This window comes from Bos javanicus, chromosome 29 (genome assembly GCF_032452875.1).
Source record: "Bos javanicus breed banteng chromosome 29, ARS-OSU_banteng_1.0, whole genome shotgun sequence".
Taxonomy (NCBI): domain Eukaryota; kingdom Metazoa; phylum Chordata; class Mammalia; order Artiodactyla; family Bovidae; genus Bos; species Bos javanicus.
Genome location: NC_083896.1, coordinates 45,628,323 through 45,646,750, shown reverse-complemented (window position 1 = coordinate 45,646,750; position 18,428 = coordinate 45,628,323). Strand labels below are relative to the sequence as shown.

Sequence of the window (18,428 nt, the reverse complement as noted above, 5' to 3'; positions counted from 1 at the left end):
TATTAATTCCCTGGAAGCAGGCCCAGAGGGCAGCAAAGTAGTCTTTTTATTGAGCGCTGACCATGCCTCAAGTACTTTGAATGTATTATCTCTAAGTTTCCAAAAACATCTTCACAGTAGGTTTTACGTAGAAGGACACTGAAGCCTAGACTGTTGTACAGAGTTGCCCAGAAGCACCAGCGGGTACGTGGTGGTGCAGTCGAGGGGCCATGTGCACTAGGCTCTTCCCGTCTCCCCCTGCCCCGCCTGGCTGGGGAGCACCTGCTGCGTGCCGGACTCAGAGGCCCTCTGGGGATATCAGTGGGAGGAGGACAAAAACAAGCACATAAGTATTATGTCAGGCAGTGGTCAGTGCTGGGCAAATGAGGGCGAGAGGACAAAGAGTGCCACGCACCTAGAGAGGCTGTGAGGGGAGACTCTGGCAGAAGAGACAGGAAGCACCCTCCCCAGGCAGGCGTGCTCCCAGAGGGCGCGAGGGGAGGGTGAGGGGAAATGGGGACAGAGGGGTAACCAGGTTGGTCCCAGGGCTCCTTGCAGACCAGGGTGAGGAATCTGGATTTTATTCTGAGTAAGAGAAGAAGTTGTCAATGGGTTTTAAGCCAACAAATGACAAACTGATGGCTGTTGGTAGAAAACACAGTGGGGGGCTGGGGGCAGAAGAGGCAACACAAGCACTCAGGAGGCTGGGAGTTGGGCCTCGTGAGAGGTGATGGTGATGCGTCACCATGAGGTGATGGGTAGGACATGGAGGTAGGAAGTGGCCAGATTCCTTCTGTATTTTGAAGGAAGAACTGACAGGACTTGCTGATGGGTTGGCTGTGGGGTTTAAGCAAGAGAGGAGCCAAGGATAACTCCAAAGGGTTTGGCTTGAACAACTGGAAGAACAGAGTTCCCATTACTAAGATGGGAAAGATTGCGGGAAGGGGAGGGTGGGGCAGGGAATTAAGAGTTCAGATTTGAGGTCTGTGACACATCCAAGCTGGGGAGTCGGCAGTGGTGGATACGTAAGTCTGGAATTCCAGGAAGACCTCTCGATTTGAGATAGAAATTTGGGCATCCTTTAGGTGGCAATGAAAGCCATGTGTGGGCATGAGGTTACCTGAGTGAGTACAGATAGAGGCAAGGGCCTGAGCAAGGAGACTAAGGAGGGGCAAGACTGGAGGAAGTCAGGAGAGAGGAGGGCCTGGGAGGCCTGGGCAGAGGGTGTTTCAAGGTCTCAGATGCCTCTGACAGGCTGGTAAAATAACCTGAGACGTGCACGCTGGACTTGGCCACATGGAGGTCACTGGAGACAAGCAGCTCCCCTGGACTGGTGGGTATAGGACTGGGCCTAGAGTGGGAGCAGAGGGAGGGGCGGTGGAAGTGGAGACAAGGAGCAGGCCAGGCCTTTCAGGGACCTTTTATTGTGACGGGAGCAGAGAAGTGAGTGGCACCTAGAGAGGATGTGGGGTCAAGGAACGGTGCTTATTACTGGTTGTCCTGTTCCATCTTTTGTGTTAGGGTGACGCGGCACAGCATAAAGGCCCGGTGCAGGGACAGACCCAGTGGGGTGGGGCACTGCAGGCCGGGGGACAGAGGAGGCAGTGTGATGAGTGGGGTCTCTGTGGAGTGAGGAGGGCCAGGACCAGTGCACAGGGAAGAGTGTGGCCTTAGATCAGAGCATCCAGTGACGGGAAGGGAGGCAGAGGGGGTGGGCCAGCTGCAGGGAAGAGGACATGGCTGGGGCAGGGGACATTCAAGAATCAGATGTTTGCTGACAGCCTGGTACGCTGGGAGGGAGCAGATGTTTACCGAGCACTGACCCGTGCCATCTGCTGCGCTTCACGTCACCTAGCTGACTGCTCAGAACAATCTCGTTAGGTATCAGCCACTTCCACAGATGAGGAAACCGAGGCTGAGAGGAAAAGTGCCCTGCTTCATCAGGGAGCACCAGGGCCCAACTCCCACCCAGGCCTGCCTTCCCCCTCTGGGACCCCGCACCTGCATTCGCACCCACACCTGCGCTCCAGGTGTTCAGGATGGCATCGAAAAGACCTACCCATGTGGAAAGTGAAAAACAACGTACTATGAGTGCCACCCGGGGGCAGGTAGGAAGGTATAGACAGGGTTCTCAGGAAGGACTGAGCACGGCGTGTCACGGGGACCCTCATTGCAGGGCCCTGTGCCCAGGCCTGCCACATCTCGCTGCATGACCCCTGCTCAACCTTATCACACGTGGCCCCTCAACTCATCAGGCCACTGCTTCTCAGACCTTTCCACTGCAGAATGAGCGCACACTCGCCCCTGGGACCACTCTGAATATTCTTAGCAGTTGTGTGTTTTATCTTTGGCAAATTTTGTATTCTATTCCACGGTATGTCTGAAGTAGTTGCTGTAACATAAAAACGGCTGAACCTGGGGCATCTCTGGTGGTCCAGCGGTTAAGACTCCCAGCTTCCACTGCAGGGGACGGTTCAATCCTGGTTGGGGAATGAAAATCCCCCATCATGCATCGCACAGCCAAAAACAAAACAAAAACGGCTGAACTTACTTATCAAGTAAAATGAACCCCAGGAAGACACATTCATGTGTGGCCTGTGGCTGGTTTCAAATACCACGACACACCCACTACCACAAGCCGAGGCTGAGCAGCACGGCAAACGCACCGAGCGAGTGTGTATTGGGAGGAAATGGGAGGTCAGTGGCCCTTGACGGGTGAGTAAGAGTCAGCAGACAGAGGAAAGCATTCTAGACTGAGGGAGTGGGCTAAGCAAAGGCCGTGAGGAGGGGTGGGTGTGTGCACCCAGGGGAAACGCATGGGGACTGCAGCACGTGCTCTGTGAAAATCAGCATGGCCCAAAACTAGCGTTTCGGTGCTTGCTACGGACCCAGCACTGTCCTAAGCGACCTTTGTCCTCACAGCAATCCTAGAAATGATTATAAACATTTTATAAGGCAGTCTAAAGAGGACACTCAGGCACAGAAAGGTTAAGTGCTTGCCCAGGATCACACGGCACATATGAGGGACAGGATTTGATCCCAGAGTCCCACTGCACAGCCTGCATTCATATCACGTGGGATGACACTGGTGAGGGATGACACAGGGGCTTGACCCCGGGGCCTTTGCAGTGTGGACTCCTCGATGGTGATGGCAGTGCCTAAGGGTTCTGAGCAGAAAGGGACAGGATAAAAGTAATCATTCTGGAGAATCTGTCTGCCCAGGTATGACAGACTAGATGGAGAACAAACTGCAGGCAGGAGGGCCAAGCAGGAAGCTCTAAAGTATTCAAAACATGGGTGCTGAGACCCAGATGAGCAGACAATGCAGAGGATAAAGTAAGAGAAGTCACAAAGGAAGCTGGCAAGACTTGCCTTTGGGAAGGCAAGGATGGGGAGGAGTGGTCAAACATGACTCAGCTTTTGAGCGTGGATGGATGAGAGAATGCTGGTGCCGTGGGCAGAAAAGAAGTGGAAACTGGGAGGGGAGGACAGGCTTGATTTCATGCATGTTTAGTTTGAGATGACAACAGGACGCCCGAATGGAAACATCTATTAGGCAATGGGAAGCCAGAGGTCAAGTGCTGAAGCAAGGACAGAGAGTGTGTGGAATCCAGGGGACTGAGGGGACTCACATGCCTAGAACCGACATTCGAGCCCATGAGCACAGATGAGTTCTCAGAGAGAGGAAAGGGAGACAGGGGGAGGTGGCACGGATAGGACCAAAGATCACACTTGGGAAAAGTCTCTCTAGAAGGTAGAAGACGACTAGCAAAGCGGGGGGGAGAGTGTCAGAGTGGCAGGAGAGGCCACGCTGTGTCCAGGAGGTTCCCGAGAACTTCACACATGGTGGCACCTGTGTGATGATGCGGAGATATCAAGGAAGATCTCGTTAGGAGGAGATGGAAAGGAACAGTATGGCTCACCCTAATTTGGTCCCCACATTTCCTGCTTCCCTCTGTCCCAGTTTTGCAGTTCTCACTGGCAGCTCAGCTGTCATAGTAACCACCATGCCACACCCACCAATGAGGGGCACACTAATTCATTCTTTATTGACTCAGGTGTGGCAACATTTATCCACCTTCAAACTCAGACAAACTCACTGGTAGTGTGAGGGCTTAGGGAGCTAATTTTCCAAGACACTTGAGTAAACAGGGAAAGGAAGACGTTTCTGAATTAGTCTAGGAGCAGATGGAAGCCAAAGAGTGCCAGCTTGAGCGGGGCTGACACCACCTCGAGGACTTAGGGGATCTGGAACACGACTGCTAGTTTCCTCAGCAGGTAGGCTGGCCTCCAGTTCATCCACCTGAGTCCTGTTAGAAAACAGCTTCGTGCTGGTCTTGTGCTGGTCGTGGCAGCTCAGAACCCTAGTCCCTAAGCTCCAGGAGCTCACTGCAGTGGAGACAGAGAAAAGATGCGCCCAAGAACCGTAAACACTGCCACGAGACGGGTGTACACTGAACTCTGGGAACTCAGGCTTCCCGAAAACGGCCCTTTAGCTCAGCATTCAAGGATGAGCAGGGGCTTCCACATGGTGGACAAGTCCTGGGTAATTCTGGAGCCCTACTTCGGTCCTTTCTCTTCTGAAGGGACAGGCATTTCCTAGAGACCTCCTATGAGGAGGAAGCCTCTCACCTCACCAGGAGGTTCCCTTGGCTCCTCCTCCTGTGAGCCCCACCCTGACTGCATGCTCTTCTCTCCAGGCACTTTCCCTGAGGAGAGTTAAGGGTTCCACCTCCTCCTGTGAAAGTATTAGTCATTCAGTTGTGTCCTCCTCTTCATGACCCCATGGACTATAGCCCGCCAAGCTCCTCTGTCCATGGGATTCTCCAGGCAAGAATACTGGAGTGGGTTGCCATTTCCTTCTTCAGGGGATCTTCTTGACCCAGGGATAGAACCCAGGTCTCCTGCATTGCAGGTGGATTCTTTACCATCTGAGCCACCAGGGAAGCTCATATTTTATAATGTAGCAATGTGTCACATTGCTACAACAGGACATTTCAGCATCTCCACTGCTGGAGAGTATTTTATCCTTGTCACCAGAGTAATCAGCACAGGCACTGCTGCATAGTAACCAGTCAATCTTAAGGGAGATCAACCCTGAATATTCACTGGAAGGACTGATCCTGAAGCTGAAGCTCCAGTGTTTTGGTCAGAGGATGAGATGGCTGGATGGCATCACTGATGCAATGAACGTGAACTTGGGCAAACTCGGAGATGGTGAGGGACAGGGAGGACTGGTGTGCTGCAGTCCACAGGGCTGCAAAGAGTCAGACACGAGTGGGCGACTGAACAACATCAACAACGAAGCACTCAGAGCTGAAAGAACCCTCCCGCTTCACTCACACCTACTGTTTGATCCACTGGTCCTATCCAGCTTGTGAGAATCATTTAGGTCCCAGTTCTGAAGGCTAGTCCTGAACTCCAGTGCAATTTGGTCTCCTTCTAAGTCACTTCTTGGGGTTGTGTGACCTTGACGGCAGGAGTCCTCTTTTCCTAGAGCCTTCTTATGAACGAAGGCATCAAGGCTGTCGACTTCTAAAGCAGGATCCTGGTCCCCTCTCTGGGCCAGCCCACTGAGCATTCATCTGAGGTCCTCTGGGCTTCTCTTGTAGCTCAGTTGGTAAAGAATCTGCCTGCAACACAGGAGACCTGGCTTGGATTCCTGGGTCAGGAAGATCCCCTGAAGAAGGAAATGGCAACCCACTCTAGTATTCTTGGCCTGGAGAGTCCGATGGACAGAGGAGCCTGGCAGGCTACAGTCCATGGGGTCACAAGAGTCAGATACGACTTACTGACTAAACCACCACCACTGCCTCTCTATGGAGTGCAGACAACATCCAGCCAACGTCTCAAATGCTCTCAAGAGCACAGCTGCCCAGGGTCCTTTTCACCCCCACAGTGCTGGTGTGTAAACTGGGACAACCCCAAAGACACCAATTTGGCCTTGTTTATCACAATTACCGGTACACAGGTCCCTTTCAGTTCGTATGTAGAAATGTATCTTACAGATACTCTTGTATGTATAAAATAACATTATAGCACTGTTTGTAATAGCAAAGACTATGCTGCTGCTGCTGCTAGGTTGCTTCAGTCGTGTCTGACTCGGTGCAACACCATAGAGAGCAGCCCACCAGGCTCCCCCGTCCCTGGGACTCTCCAGGCAAGAATACTGGAGTGGGCTGCCATTTCCTTCTCCAATGCATGAAAGTGAAAAGTGAAAGTGAAGTCGCTCAGTCGTATCCGACTCGTAGCAAACCCATGAACTGTAGCCTACCAGGCTTCTCCGTCCATGGGATTTTCCAGGCAAGAGTACTGGAGTGGGGTGCCATTGCCTTCTCCATTTTATTGCAAAGACTATAAACAGCCTAAACACCTATCAATAAGGCAACCAGAAAGTAAGTAGTAGTACACGATGGATATCGTACTGTGAAAAAGTTTGAGGAAACTCTTTATGTATTGGTACAGAATAGGATAGTCTCTGAAATAAAGTTAAGTGGGAAAAAAGGATTTACAGAACAATGTGCACACTATGCTACAGTTTGGGTTAAAATGTGTGTGTATTCACTTCTTTCATGCATATAATATCTCTGAAAGGATACCCACGAACTTGATACTATCAGCTGTTTTTGAGAGGAAGGTAACTTGGTGGCTTGGAAATAGGAATGAGGGGAAATTTTTCATTAAATGAGACTTTTGAACCTTGAATTTATAACTATATTACCTATTTGATCAATCAATAAGAAAATGTTGATGTATTTATTTAACAAGTACTTCAGGGAACTAAGATCCCACATGCTGTTGGGCATGGACAAAAAAGAAAAAATAATAATAGAAACAATTCCACTAGGATACAAGGGTTTTGTATTACATACTGCGATGGTTTTGTGCATATTCTGCACTCATGATGCCACACTTTTTTAACTATTCCAAATTCCAAATTCCATCCCAAATTCCACTGGGAGAATATAGGGAGAAACGGGGCTTCTACCTGTCCATATGGTGGGGTCTTGGCAGTGGGAAGGTCCAGGACTCACTCCTTCTAGCTGGCGCATCTCCTTGTTCACTAGACCTCTGCCAGGCACTTGGCACTGCCCTACACTGGGACAAGAGGCAACTTGTCATGGGAACAGGTTTCACAAGAGTGCAAACATGATGAGTCCAATAGAAGTCCAACCAGTTCATTCATTTATGCATTTAACAAATGCAGATGGGGCATCTGCTAGTGTGAGTAGTATGTGGAGTATGTGGCTTGGGTCCCAAGCCTAAAAGACTTTTCAGTCTACTCTTAAATACATCAAAAGATGTGCCACTTCATTCCACACAAGACTGGCAAAAGGGCTTCCCTACTGGCTCAGTGGTAAATTGGCCTGCCTGGCCAATACAGGAGACAGGGTTCGATCCCTGGTTTGGGAGGATCCGACAGGCCTTGGAGCTGCTAAGGCTGTGCATCACAATACTGAGCTCACGTGCCATAACTGCTGAAGCCCACACACCCCAGAGCCCGTGCTCCGTGACCTGAGAAGCCAGCACAATGAGAAGCCCGAGCACTGCAACGAAGAGGCGCCCCCACCTGACACAATTAGAGAAAAGCCTGCACAGCGATGAAGACATGGCCCGGCCAAAAATAAATAAATAAATAAGAAAATAAAACAAGACTGATAAAAGCTGAAACATTTGGCCAGTGTACTCTGTTGACAAGGCTTGGGGGAAACACACAGGAGCAGAAAACATCACAGCCTCCGTGGAGGGGAATCTGGTAGCACTGACAAGACGACACGGCACTTACCTTTGACCCAGCAACCCCACTTCTAGGAATTTACCCTGAAGAATCTCTTCGACAAACATGAAACAACATATGCAAAAGCATATTTGCTGGCATTATTCGTGAAAGCAGAATATTGGAAACCCCCTAAATTCTGGTTCACGGATTAAACAAACCCTCCCGATGGAATACTGTGTAGCCATTTTGAAAAATGAAGAAGATTTCCATTAGCTGATATGGAGTGATCACCAGGACAAATCGTTCAATACATAGTACACTGCCTTTGGGTAAGAAAGACGGGAGACGAGAGAGATAACTGAACAAAGAAACACTGGGACAGTAAACTAAAAACTAACAAAATGGTTACTGTTTGGGGCAGGCAAGAAGAGAGTGGATGAGATAGGATGGGAATGAGATTTCTCTAAATATACTTTCTTATATAATTTCAGCTCTTGAACCACATAAACATTTTGCATATTTAAAAATGTATCAAGAGAGATTTTCAAAAATCCTAAAGTTGAATATAAATGGTAGCAAATGAATCCAACTATATGTTAAATTAATAATATAACCTCACAGAAAAAGAATATAAGAATTGTAAAATTTGAACACAATTCATGGACTTCGTAAGAACAAAAGAACCACACACAAAAGAAATCTGGAGCTTTACTTAGTAGGTTTGTTGTTGATAAATGGTATTGGTATATAAATTCTAAAACTGTTTCTGTTTTTGTATTAAAAACAGAAAAAAAATGAATAACTATATAGATGTTGGGAACCAGAGACTTCACTGTGAAAAAAGGGAGATAAAATATGGAATTGAGGGATACTTCCCTGATGGTACAGTGGTTAGGACTCTGCACTTCCACTGCAGGGGCCATGGGTTTGATCCCTGGTCAGGGAACTAAGATCCCACAAGCCATGTAGAGGGGAAAAATTTTTTTAATAGGGGAAGGTGGGGAAGAGTCCTGAAGTGTTGGAGTTGAATTGGAGGTATCAGTATGTTGATTTTTTTTAAATTAACTTTATTGAAGTATCATATATCTACAATAAAACTACATAGATTTATTTTTTTAATTTTGGCTGCATCACCAAGATAACAGTTATGCACCAGTATAACTACCAATCCAACCCAATTAAGATCTAGGACATTTTCATCAGCCCAGAAAATTCCCCCACTCTCCTTTGCACCTCGTCTCTCTCTTCTCCCATCTTAGACAATTTGATTCCTATAATCTAAGATTTGTTTTGCTGTTTCTGGAACTCATATAAATGCCACCATTCAGCATATCTGGCTACATCAATTCAATAGAGTATCTGTGAGATCCACTCACATTACCGTGTATCAGCACTTCACTCATCTTTGCTGCTAAGTCATATTCCACTGTATGAATATATTAAAATGTAGTTATCCATTCATCAGTTGATGAACATTTGGGTTATTTCTAGTTTTGGACTCTAATGAATCAAGCTGTTATAAACATTTAGGTACAAGTCTTTGTATAGGCACATATTTTCATTTCTCTCAGGTAGATGTCAGTCAGTCAAATTGCTGGGAGGTGTAACATAATATATACAGTCAGTTCTACAAGAAGCTGCCCATCTGTTTTCCAAAGTGGTTCTACTTCTTATATAATTTTTTAATTAATTAAATTTTTGTTGCTGCACTTTCTCTGTTCTTTGTATATTTTCTATTTCATTAATTTCTGCTCTTCACTATTCTTTCCTTTGGGTTTAGCTTGTTCACTTTTTTACTTTTATTCTTTTTTTGAGATAGTATTCATATAACTGCCACTTTAAAAGTGTATAACTTGGGCTTCCTGGTGGCTCAGTGGTAAAGAATCCGCCTACCAATGTGGGAGACACACGTTTAATCCCTGGTCCAGCAAGATCCCTCATGCCGCAGAGCAACTAAGCCTGTGTACCGCAACTACTGAGCCCGTGCTCTACAGCCTGCCCACCACAGCCACTGAAGCCCGTGCGTCTAGAACTAGCGCTCTGCAACGAGAGAAGCCACTGCAATGAGAACCCACGCACTGCAACTAAAGAGGAGCCCCCACTCACCGCAACTAGAGAAGCCTCACAGCAATGAAGACCCAGCACAGCCAAAAATAAATAATTACCGAAAAAAATGTGTACAATTCAATGGTTTTTAGTATATTCACTATGTGTGCAATAATCGCCATCATCTAATTCCAGAACATTTTCATCACTCTATTAGCAGTCAGTCCTAGTTCTCCCCTGCCAACCACTAGTCTGCTCTCTCTGTGGACCTGCCTATTCTGAGTATTTCATGTAAGTGGACTCATACAATATGCAGCCTTTTGTGTCTGACTTCTTTCACTTAGCATAAGGTACTCAAGATTCATACATGTTCTAATATGTAACTACTTTATTTTTATGGCTGAATAGTATTCCATTGGGCCAATATATCATATTTTGTTTATCCATTCAATAGTTGATGGACATTTGAATTGTTCCCACTTTTCCGATAAATGACTATGTGGCTATGAACACCTATGTACAAGTTTTTATATGAATATATGTTAGGTATATTTTTAGAAGTAGAACTGCTGGATCATGTGGTAATTCTGTTAAACTTTTTGAGAAACCACCAAACTTTTTCTGGCTTCTTAAGGTAGAAACGTAGAATACTGACTTTAAAATTTTCTTTCTTTTTTTCAGATATAAGCATTTAAAGTTAAATATTTTCCTCTAAGAACTTCTTTAACTGCACTATACAAATTTTGATATGCTGTGCTTTCATTATGGTTCAGCTTTAAATATTTTCTAATTTCATTTGTTTTCTCAACTCATTAGTTATAAAGAAATACAGTCTTTAATTTCTAAACATCTATGGATTTTCTAGCTATATTACGTACTTATTTCTAACTTAATTCCACTGTGATTAGAGAGCATATTCTACGAGATTTTAATCTTCTGAAATTTATTGAGATTTATTTTTATGGCCAAGGATATAATCTAGCTTAGTGAATATTCCATATGTACTTGAAAAAAAAAGTGCATTCTGCATTTATGGGGTGGAGTTTCTTTAATGTCAACTATATCAGGTTGGTTGGTTGTACTGTTTAGATTTTCTAAATCCCATTGCTCTCTTGCCTATCAGTTATCAGTAGAGGGGTTTTCAAATCTCTGACTGTAATTATCCTTTTGTCTGTTTTTCCCTTTAGTTCTGTCAATTATTATTTCATTTTCTGTAGCTCTGCTATTAGGTGTATACATTTAGGATTCAGGTTGCGCTAGTGGTAAAGAATCTGCCTGCCAATGCGGGAGACATGAGACGCAGGTTTGATCCCTAGGTCTGGAAGATCCCCTGGTGCAGGGCAAGGTAACCCACTCCAGTATTCTTCCCTGGAGAATCTCCATGGACAGAGGAGCCTGGCGGGCTAGAATTCATGAGATCGAAGATAGTCGGACAGGACTGAAGCGACCACGCATGCACACACATTTAGGATTATATCCTCCTGTTCAACTGACCCTTTTTTGATTATGAAATGCTTTTTTCTCTGCTAATTCTCCTTGTCTCGACATTTACTTTATCTGATACTAATGTAGCCATATCAGCTTTTTATGTACATAGTATATCTTTTTTTTCATCTTTTATGGTCTGTATCTGTATACTAAAATTATATCTTAGATATATATAGTTAACCCTTGAACAACACATATTTGAACTGCAGGGCCCACTTATACATAGATTTCTTTTCAATAAATACGCACTACAGTACTAAACTGTCAGCAGTTGGTTGAATCGTGAATGCAGAACAGCAGATAGGGAGGGCCAACTGTAAAGTTACACTCAACTTTTCCACCACTGGGTGGTTGGTGCCCCTTACCTCTGCACTGTTCAAGGGTCAACTATAGTTGGGTCTTCATTTTTCAATCTGACCAGCTCTGTTTTTTCCACTGGAGCATTTATATTTAGTGGAATTATTAATACAGTTGGGTTTAAGTCTGTGTTAGTTTGCAAGGGCTGTCATAACAAAGTGCCATGGACTGGGGGCCTCAAACAATAGAAATTTATTTACTCACAGCTCTGAAGCAAGAAGTCTGAGATCATGGTGTTGGCAGGGTTGGTTCCTTCCGAGGTGGGTGGGAAAGGATCTGTTCCAGGCCCCAGTCTTTGGCTTGTAGACAACCATCGTGCCCCTGTGTCTCCACCTTGTCTTCTCTCTGTACATGTCTGTGTCCAGATTTCCTCTTCCTATAAGGAAACCCGTCACATTGGATTAGGGTCTACCCTAATGACCTCATTTTAACGTAATAACTCTATAAAGACTCCACCTCCAAAAAATTTTAAAAAATTTAAGAGACAAAAAAAAGAAGACACTACCAAGAAATTATAATATGCATTGCTAATTTATCACAGTGTAATTGAACACATTTCACAAAAGAAGCTTTAATTTCATTTATTCTCCCATCCTTTGTACTATTATCATATATTTTATTCTTACATATATCATAAACTGCATCTTACACTTATATTGCTTTTGCTGTAAGCAATTATTTGTCTTTTATGGCAATTAAGACAAGAAAAAAAATTATTTTATAATTACCCAGAATTATCAATTCTGCGGCTCTTCATTCCTTCCTATAGATCCAAGTTTCCAAATTTTTCCCTTCAACCTGAATAATTTCATAGTATTTCTCATAGTGCAGGTCTGCAGACAATAAATTTTCTTATCTCATTTTTCTGAAAATGTTTTTATTTCTCTTTCATTTTAAAGGGTATTTTCATTGGATATAGAACTCTAGACTGAAACTCTCCCTTTGTCAGCAATTTAAAAGTGTGATTCCTTGTCTCCTATCTGTCTTCTTCCTCTCATAGTACCTCTGTATGTAACGTGTCTTGGTTCAGTATCAACATTAATGAGATACTGCTGCTGCTACTGCTAAGTCGCTTCAGTCGTGTCCAACTCTGTGCGACCCCATAGACGGCAGCCCACCAGGCTCCCCCGTCCCTGGGATTCTCCAGGCAAGAACACTGGAGTGGGTTGCCATTTCCTTCTCCAGTGCATGAAAGTGAACAGTGAAAGTGAAGTCGCTCAGTCGTGTCCGATCCTCAGTGATCCCATGGACTGCAGCCTTCCAGGCTCCTCCGTCCATGGGATTTTCCAGGCAAGAGTACTGGAGTGGGGTGCCATTGCCTTCTCCGATTAATGAGATAAAGCAACATTAAATGACCAAAACAATGCAGCAGAGAGAACATGTCCCTCATGTGGTATTCTTGCAAAAAGGTTTAACTTAAATTTAATTGTGAAGAAACATTCAGAGAAAATTTAAATCAAGAGCTTTTTACCAGAAAACTAGCTTAGATCCTTCAAAAATATCAACGTCATGAAAAACAAGAAGGCAGGAGAACTAGATTTTCGGAATATTTGGAGAAATGCTATTATGGCCTAATTAGCCTATATAATAATACTGCATTGTGAAATTTCTTGGTCGCTATGGTAAACAGTTCCACAGATCCTCATAAAGTTGAACATAGACTTAGCATATGACCCAGGAATTCCACTTCTAGATATATATCTAAACGAACTGAAAGCAGGGACTCAAAGAGATGCTTGTACACCTGTGTTCATAGCAGCATTATTCACAACAGCCAAAAAGTGGAACAAGCCAGCTGTCCCTCAACAGATGAGTAACTAAACAGAATGTGATCTATACAGACAATAGAATATTGCTTAGGAATGAAATTCTGATAATGCTTCATGGGTGAACCTTGAAGACATTATGCTAAGTGAAATAAGCCAGACACAAAAGGACAAATATTGCATGGTTCCACTTACTAAGAACAGACAAATTCATAGAGACATAAAGTAGGATAGAAGTTGCCAGGGGAGAATGGAATATTTACTGGGTATAGTTTCCTTTCAGGATGATGGAAAAGTTCAGGAAGTGGATAATGATGATGGTTGACAGCACTGTGAAGAAACTTAATGCCACAATTATATACTTAAAATGGTTAAAATAGTAAATTTCATGTTATGTATATTTTACCACAATTTTTAAAAAGGATATTGCAGTTATTTGAGAAAATATCCTACTTTTAGGAGATATGGGCCAAAATATTTAGGAGTGAAGTCTCTTAATGCCTGAAACTTATTTTTAGTGAATCTAGGGGGAAAAAAAGTAATGTGGCAGAAGATTAACAACTGGTGAATTTAGATATGTGTTCACTGTACTACTGCTTTCAACTAAATCTGAAAATGTTGAAAATAAAAAGGTGTTCTATATATATATATATATATATATATATATATATATATATATAAACTCTTATTTATTTGGCTGCACTGGGTCTTGGTTGTGGCATGTGGGATCTAGTTCCCTGACTAGGGATCAAACCCAAGCCCTCTGCATTGGGAGCTCAGTCTTAGCCACTGGACCACCAGGGAAGTCCCTTAATAAATATTTTAAAATGAATAAATGAACGTGACAGAGGACCTTTCTAGACAGAAAGAACAGCAGGAACAAAGGTTAAGGGGAGGAAAAGTTGTTTTCAAGAAACAGTGAGTAATCTAGTTTGATTTGAGTCAAAGGTGCATACTAGGACGTTCTGGGAGATAATTCAGAAAGGTAAGTAGGCTGTGTGCCAAACTGGGAAAAGCCTTGAACAACAGAACAGAGAGTGTGTACTGTACTTGGCAAGCAACAGCAGCACCATGGAAGGCAATAAATATGGGAGTAACACGTGAAGTGATGTAATTCTCCTGAAAGATTAATCTAGTCAGGACACTCTGGACAGACCAAAGGGCATCACAGTTAGGAGTCTATTACAGTAGTCTAGGAGTGGGAGCAGGAGCTTGGAGAGGCAGTGGGAATAAAAGGCAACTGTTTTGTGGAGGACCCACAGAATTTGATAACTGATTAAATGTGAAAAGTAAGGGTTATCACCCTGAGATTTACACCTGGGTGTAAATAGAAGAGGTGGGAAAGTCGACAGGAGAGAAAAGTTTGAAGCTCAAGGCTTGAAGAGAAGAATTATAAGAAAAAGGAATAGTTTTAGCTTTATCCCTGTCTTCCTGTCAAATGAATCCTTCACAGACCCCCAGGCTGTCAAACAATCCAACTTGAAACAGAGTTCTCCATTAGACCAGACTCACCTGGCCCCACAACCCATCCCTGAGACCAGCAGACCCTTAGAGCTGACTGGTACCCTGAGTTCTTCTCCGGACTACAACCTTCAGGATCGCTTCAACCTGATTCCTTTGCACTTGGCTTTCAGGTAGTTCTGTCCGCTTGCTCTAACTTCCTTTCTTTTCGGAGTCCTTTTTCCTTTGTAAGAGGAGAGGAATCAAGTATCTGCCTGAGAGCACCAGTCCTCCAACATGCAGGCCAAGCTCAGCCCTCCTAAGCAGCTCAGGCATGAGTGGCCCGGGGTGGAGGGAGCAGAGGGAAGAGAGGACATAGCAGGGCTGAGGTGAGGGGGAGGCTGCAGCAGGTGGGTGGGGCAGCAGGGACCACCTGAAGCATATCTGGCTGCAGCGAGAGCCTGTAGGCCTTGCTCCAGCCAGCCACACCTGCCGTACAGGACACCTAGCAGTACTGGGGTTTTGGGGGATCTCTGCCGACCAGATCAGTCATCCCACTGACCCTCAAATAATTCTATTTGTTGCCCCCAAACCACTTACTCTATCCCCATGGCACTCAGCCTCCCAGTTTCCCCAACTTCCCATTTCTGTTTAGGAAATAAAAGCTTGGGGTCGGCAGGAGAGCGGACATTCTCAAGAGGCAGAGTTCAGTCTAGCGCAGGAACATTTGGGACACGGAGACAATCAAGACTGTGCCCAGAATTGGACAAGGCATTGAGCTGAGCCACCAGTGAGAGTGGAAGCCATGGAGAAAGTCAGAGGTCTCAGAGCCAGTTCTCCAAACCAAGAGATGAGCTGCACAGCAGAGTGTGGCCTGCGGAGACAGGTGGCGTGAACACATGCCCAGCTTCACGCTGTTTCAGGCTGTGTGAAGATCAATAATGTAGGGTGCATATAATCAGCTCTTTTTCCCCATGCCAGCCTCCAGGGCAGCCTTCTTTACCCAAACTCTTGCCCAACCTCCACAATTATGTCTGGCCTGAGTTAGGCCAGCATGTGGGGCCTTGCTTTAGCCAGGGTTTACTCTGTATGCCCCTCCCTGCCACTCTTGCCTCCCCAACTTTACCTCCAAGGCTCACTGAGGGGTGCCAGTGGGGTAGGGGGTGACATCACTGCCCAGACCAGGGAATCCCACTGGGCAGATGTTACCAACTTGCCTCCCCACCCCTTGGGAAGACAGCTTTCGTATTCTTGGTCTTCAAGCCCAGATACAGAATTCCCTAAAATGTCCTAACCCTCCAAGGCCACTGCCTGGGAACCAGCAAGCCTGGCAGAGAAAGGAGAGGAATTGCCAGCACTGGTACGACCTGCTGCCATGGAAACAAGTCAGCAATGTGCAAGGATGTGAGAGTGAGAGGCTCTGGTCAAATATGCTCAATGACAGAAAAGCTGGGCTGGAAAACTGGGGAAAATGGACTGGGAATTCTGACTGAAATGGGAGGAAGGAGAGCTCTGGTTTAACTGCAGGTTAGCCTCGGACTGTGGCCTCATCAGGAGGCAGATGGCACGCCTTCAGTGACAGCCAAGGCTGTAGAAAGACCCCTGGTCTCAGTGCTACCACTGGCTCTTTGACCTAAACCTAAAAACTCAATATCCCTCAGATGGGAAAGTGAAAGTCCTAAGACTTTTCAGCTGTTGTAAATTGCAATAGATCACCATGACCCTGCAGTAGGCTGACGTCGGTAGGCCCCGAGCCGCACCAGGTCTGGAGTAATTAAGGCTTCCTGGAGCACTTCACTACACGGGAATCCTGACACACCCAGCAGGCACTTCCCTGTAGCCAGTGCAGCAGAGCAAACTGGAGAAGCAGGAAGGAGGGGACGTGCAGGATCCCAGGGCGGGCGCACATGTTACCAGGAAGATGGTGTAACAGCTCACTTTGGGTCACATCTCCAGGAAAAGGAGCATTTGTGGCCCCAGACGTCCTGCACCACCTCACATCTAGTGAGAAAACGGAGTGTCAGCTTCGGTCCACCCCTTCCTTGGTTGTACCCACTTAACCTCTCCCCAGCTTCCTTGTTCAGATGACCACATCCTCTGTGAGCAACAGAAGATCCCAGGGGACATCTAAACAAGACTTAGGAGGGTTTGCCCTGTCCTCAAGCCATTCTCCCTTCAATCTTCTCTGTTCTGCCTTCCTCAAGTAAAAGCTCCATCCCAGATCCTAAAGAAGTTCTCCACACCCCAGGTCACTGGACAGCTGCTCTGAGCCGTCCGCTTCAGCATCAGCTCCTGGCACAAAAGTTCAGCCCTAGGCGGGCCTGTGGAAGGGCAGGGCCTAGAAGCCAGCCTGAAGATGGTGCTGCTGAGCCAGCCTCATTCCTTTGCAGCAGCTGTTGGTCTCAACAATCTGTTGGTGTGGTACATAGTTTCCCACTCCCAGGTGGGTCAGAGCTGGGAGAGAAATATCTCTGGGGAAGAGCAGGCCATTGAAAAAGAAGAGCCACGAATGACACAAAAGCCACAAGAGCCAAAGGAGTGTCCATCACTGGTCCTCAAGATTGCTTCCCAATCCTGTGCTGTATTGAGGCTGAAGGGAAGAGACACACCGGCCCTGAGATACATCCAGCCTTGGGTAAGAAGGCCTCGGTTTTCCCATCTGGATCAGCCTATAAAACCATCCCGCCTGGGAGGAAGTGACTCCAAAAATTAAGTTTTCACAATGGCTAAGGAATATTTTTGAAAATATAAGAACTGATGGCTGGGATGGGGTACAGCAATTATTACAGGTAGGCTAAAAACTCACTCCCATTTAACCATCAAAAATCTGAGATGGTTCTATCATTACCCCTAGTTCTGCAAATCAGGAAACTGAGCCTCAAGAGATGTAGCCACTCTGCCAAAAGTCACATACCCAAGTGTCTCTGGCTCTTCTTGGCCAGACCATACAGGTCCCTTTTTTTTTTTTCCTTTTTGCATTTGGTCTGCAATGAGGGACAATGACCCCATACCTGCTAGACGAGACTTTAGGGATCATCTGCTTCAATCTCCTTACTTTAGAGAGAGGAAACGGGCCCAGAGAGATAAAGGGGCATGTTCCTTGGGTCTCACAGAGCCAGGAACTGCTCTGCAACGGAATGGCAATGTGCACAAGAGTATGAGTCGAAGCTCCATTTTACAGAGGGGGACGTGAAGCCCTGAGCGCAGGTCCCCGATCCATCACAGGCAGAGCGGGATCCAACTCCCGGTGAGTTAGTTATCCTGCTACCGGCACCTTCACCTGGGGCGCCAATCATCAACTCACCTGCCCGCGCCCCGGGAATACCTGTCGGCGGCGCGCAGGCTCTTGGCAGGGGGTGACAAAACGCTGAGTGGGACCAGCAGGGCCGCGCAGACCAGTGCTCGAGTTGGTCTCGCCAACCCGGGCCCCTTCGCTTCAGAACGCCGAGGCCCCAGGACGCCCAGACGCTGAGGAGAACTGGAAAGCGCTGGCCCCAGCCCGGAGGCAGGGCCACCTGGTCTCCTTTCCTCGGGCTCTTACTTTGCCCCCTCAACAGTCTATAGACCCAGTCCTGGCGTCGGGTCACCACAGAGAGACCGACAAGTGACTCTCCTCAGAGTCTAGCCGCCGG

General features: G+C 46.1%; 1 protein-coding gene and 1 non-coding gene across 3 annotated transcripts in view; one reads left to right on the top strand and one right to left on the bottom strand.

The window, feature by feature from the left end:
- Window positions 1-18,415, bottom strand: part of RAD9A (RAD9 checkpoint clamp component A) — a 57,651-nt gene extending 39,236 nt beyond the window's left edge. For both annotated transcript variants that reach the window (XM_061407165.1, XM_061407167.1), the window contains exons 1-2: window positions 18,101-18,415; window positions 11,795-11,966 (exon numbers count right to left, since the gene is read on the bottom strand). The gene's annotated coding sequence lies outside the window, so the exon portion shown is untranslated. The remainder of the gene's footprint in view (window positions 1-11,794; window positions 11,967-18,100) is intronic.
- Window positions 8,573-8,645, top strand: TRNAG-UCC (transfer RNA glycine (anticodon UCC)). The gene has a single exon. It is a non-coding gene; the product is annotated as a tRNA-Gly (tRNA).
- Window positions 18,416-18,428: the final 13 nt, after the last annotated feature.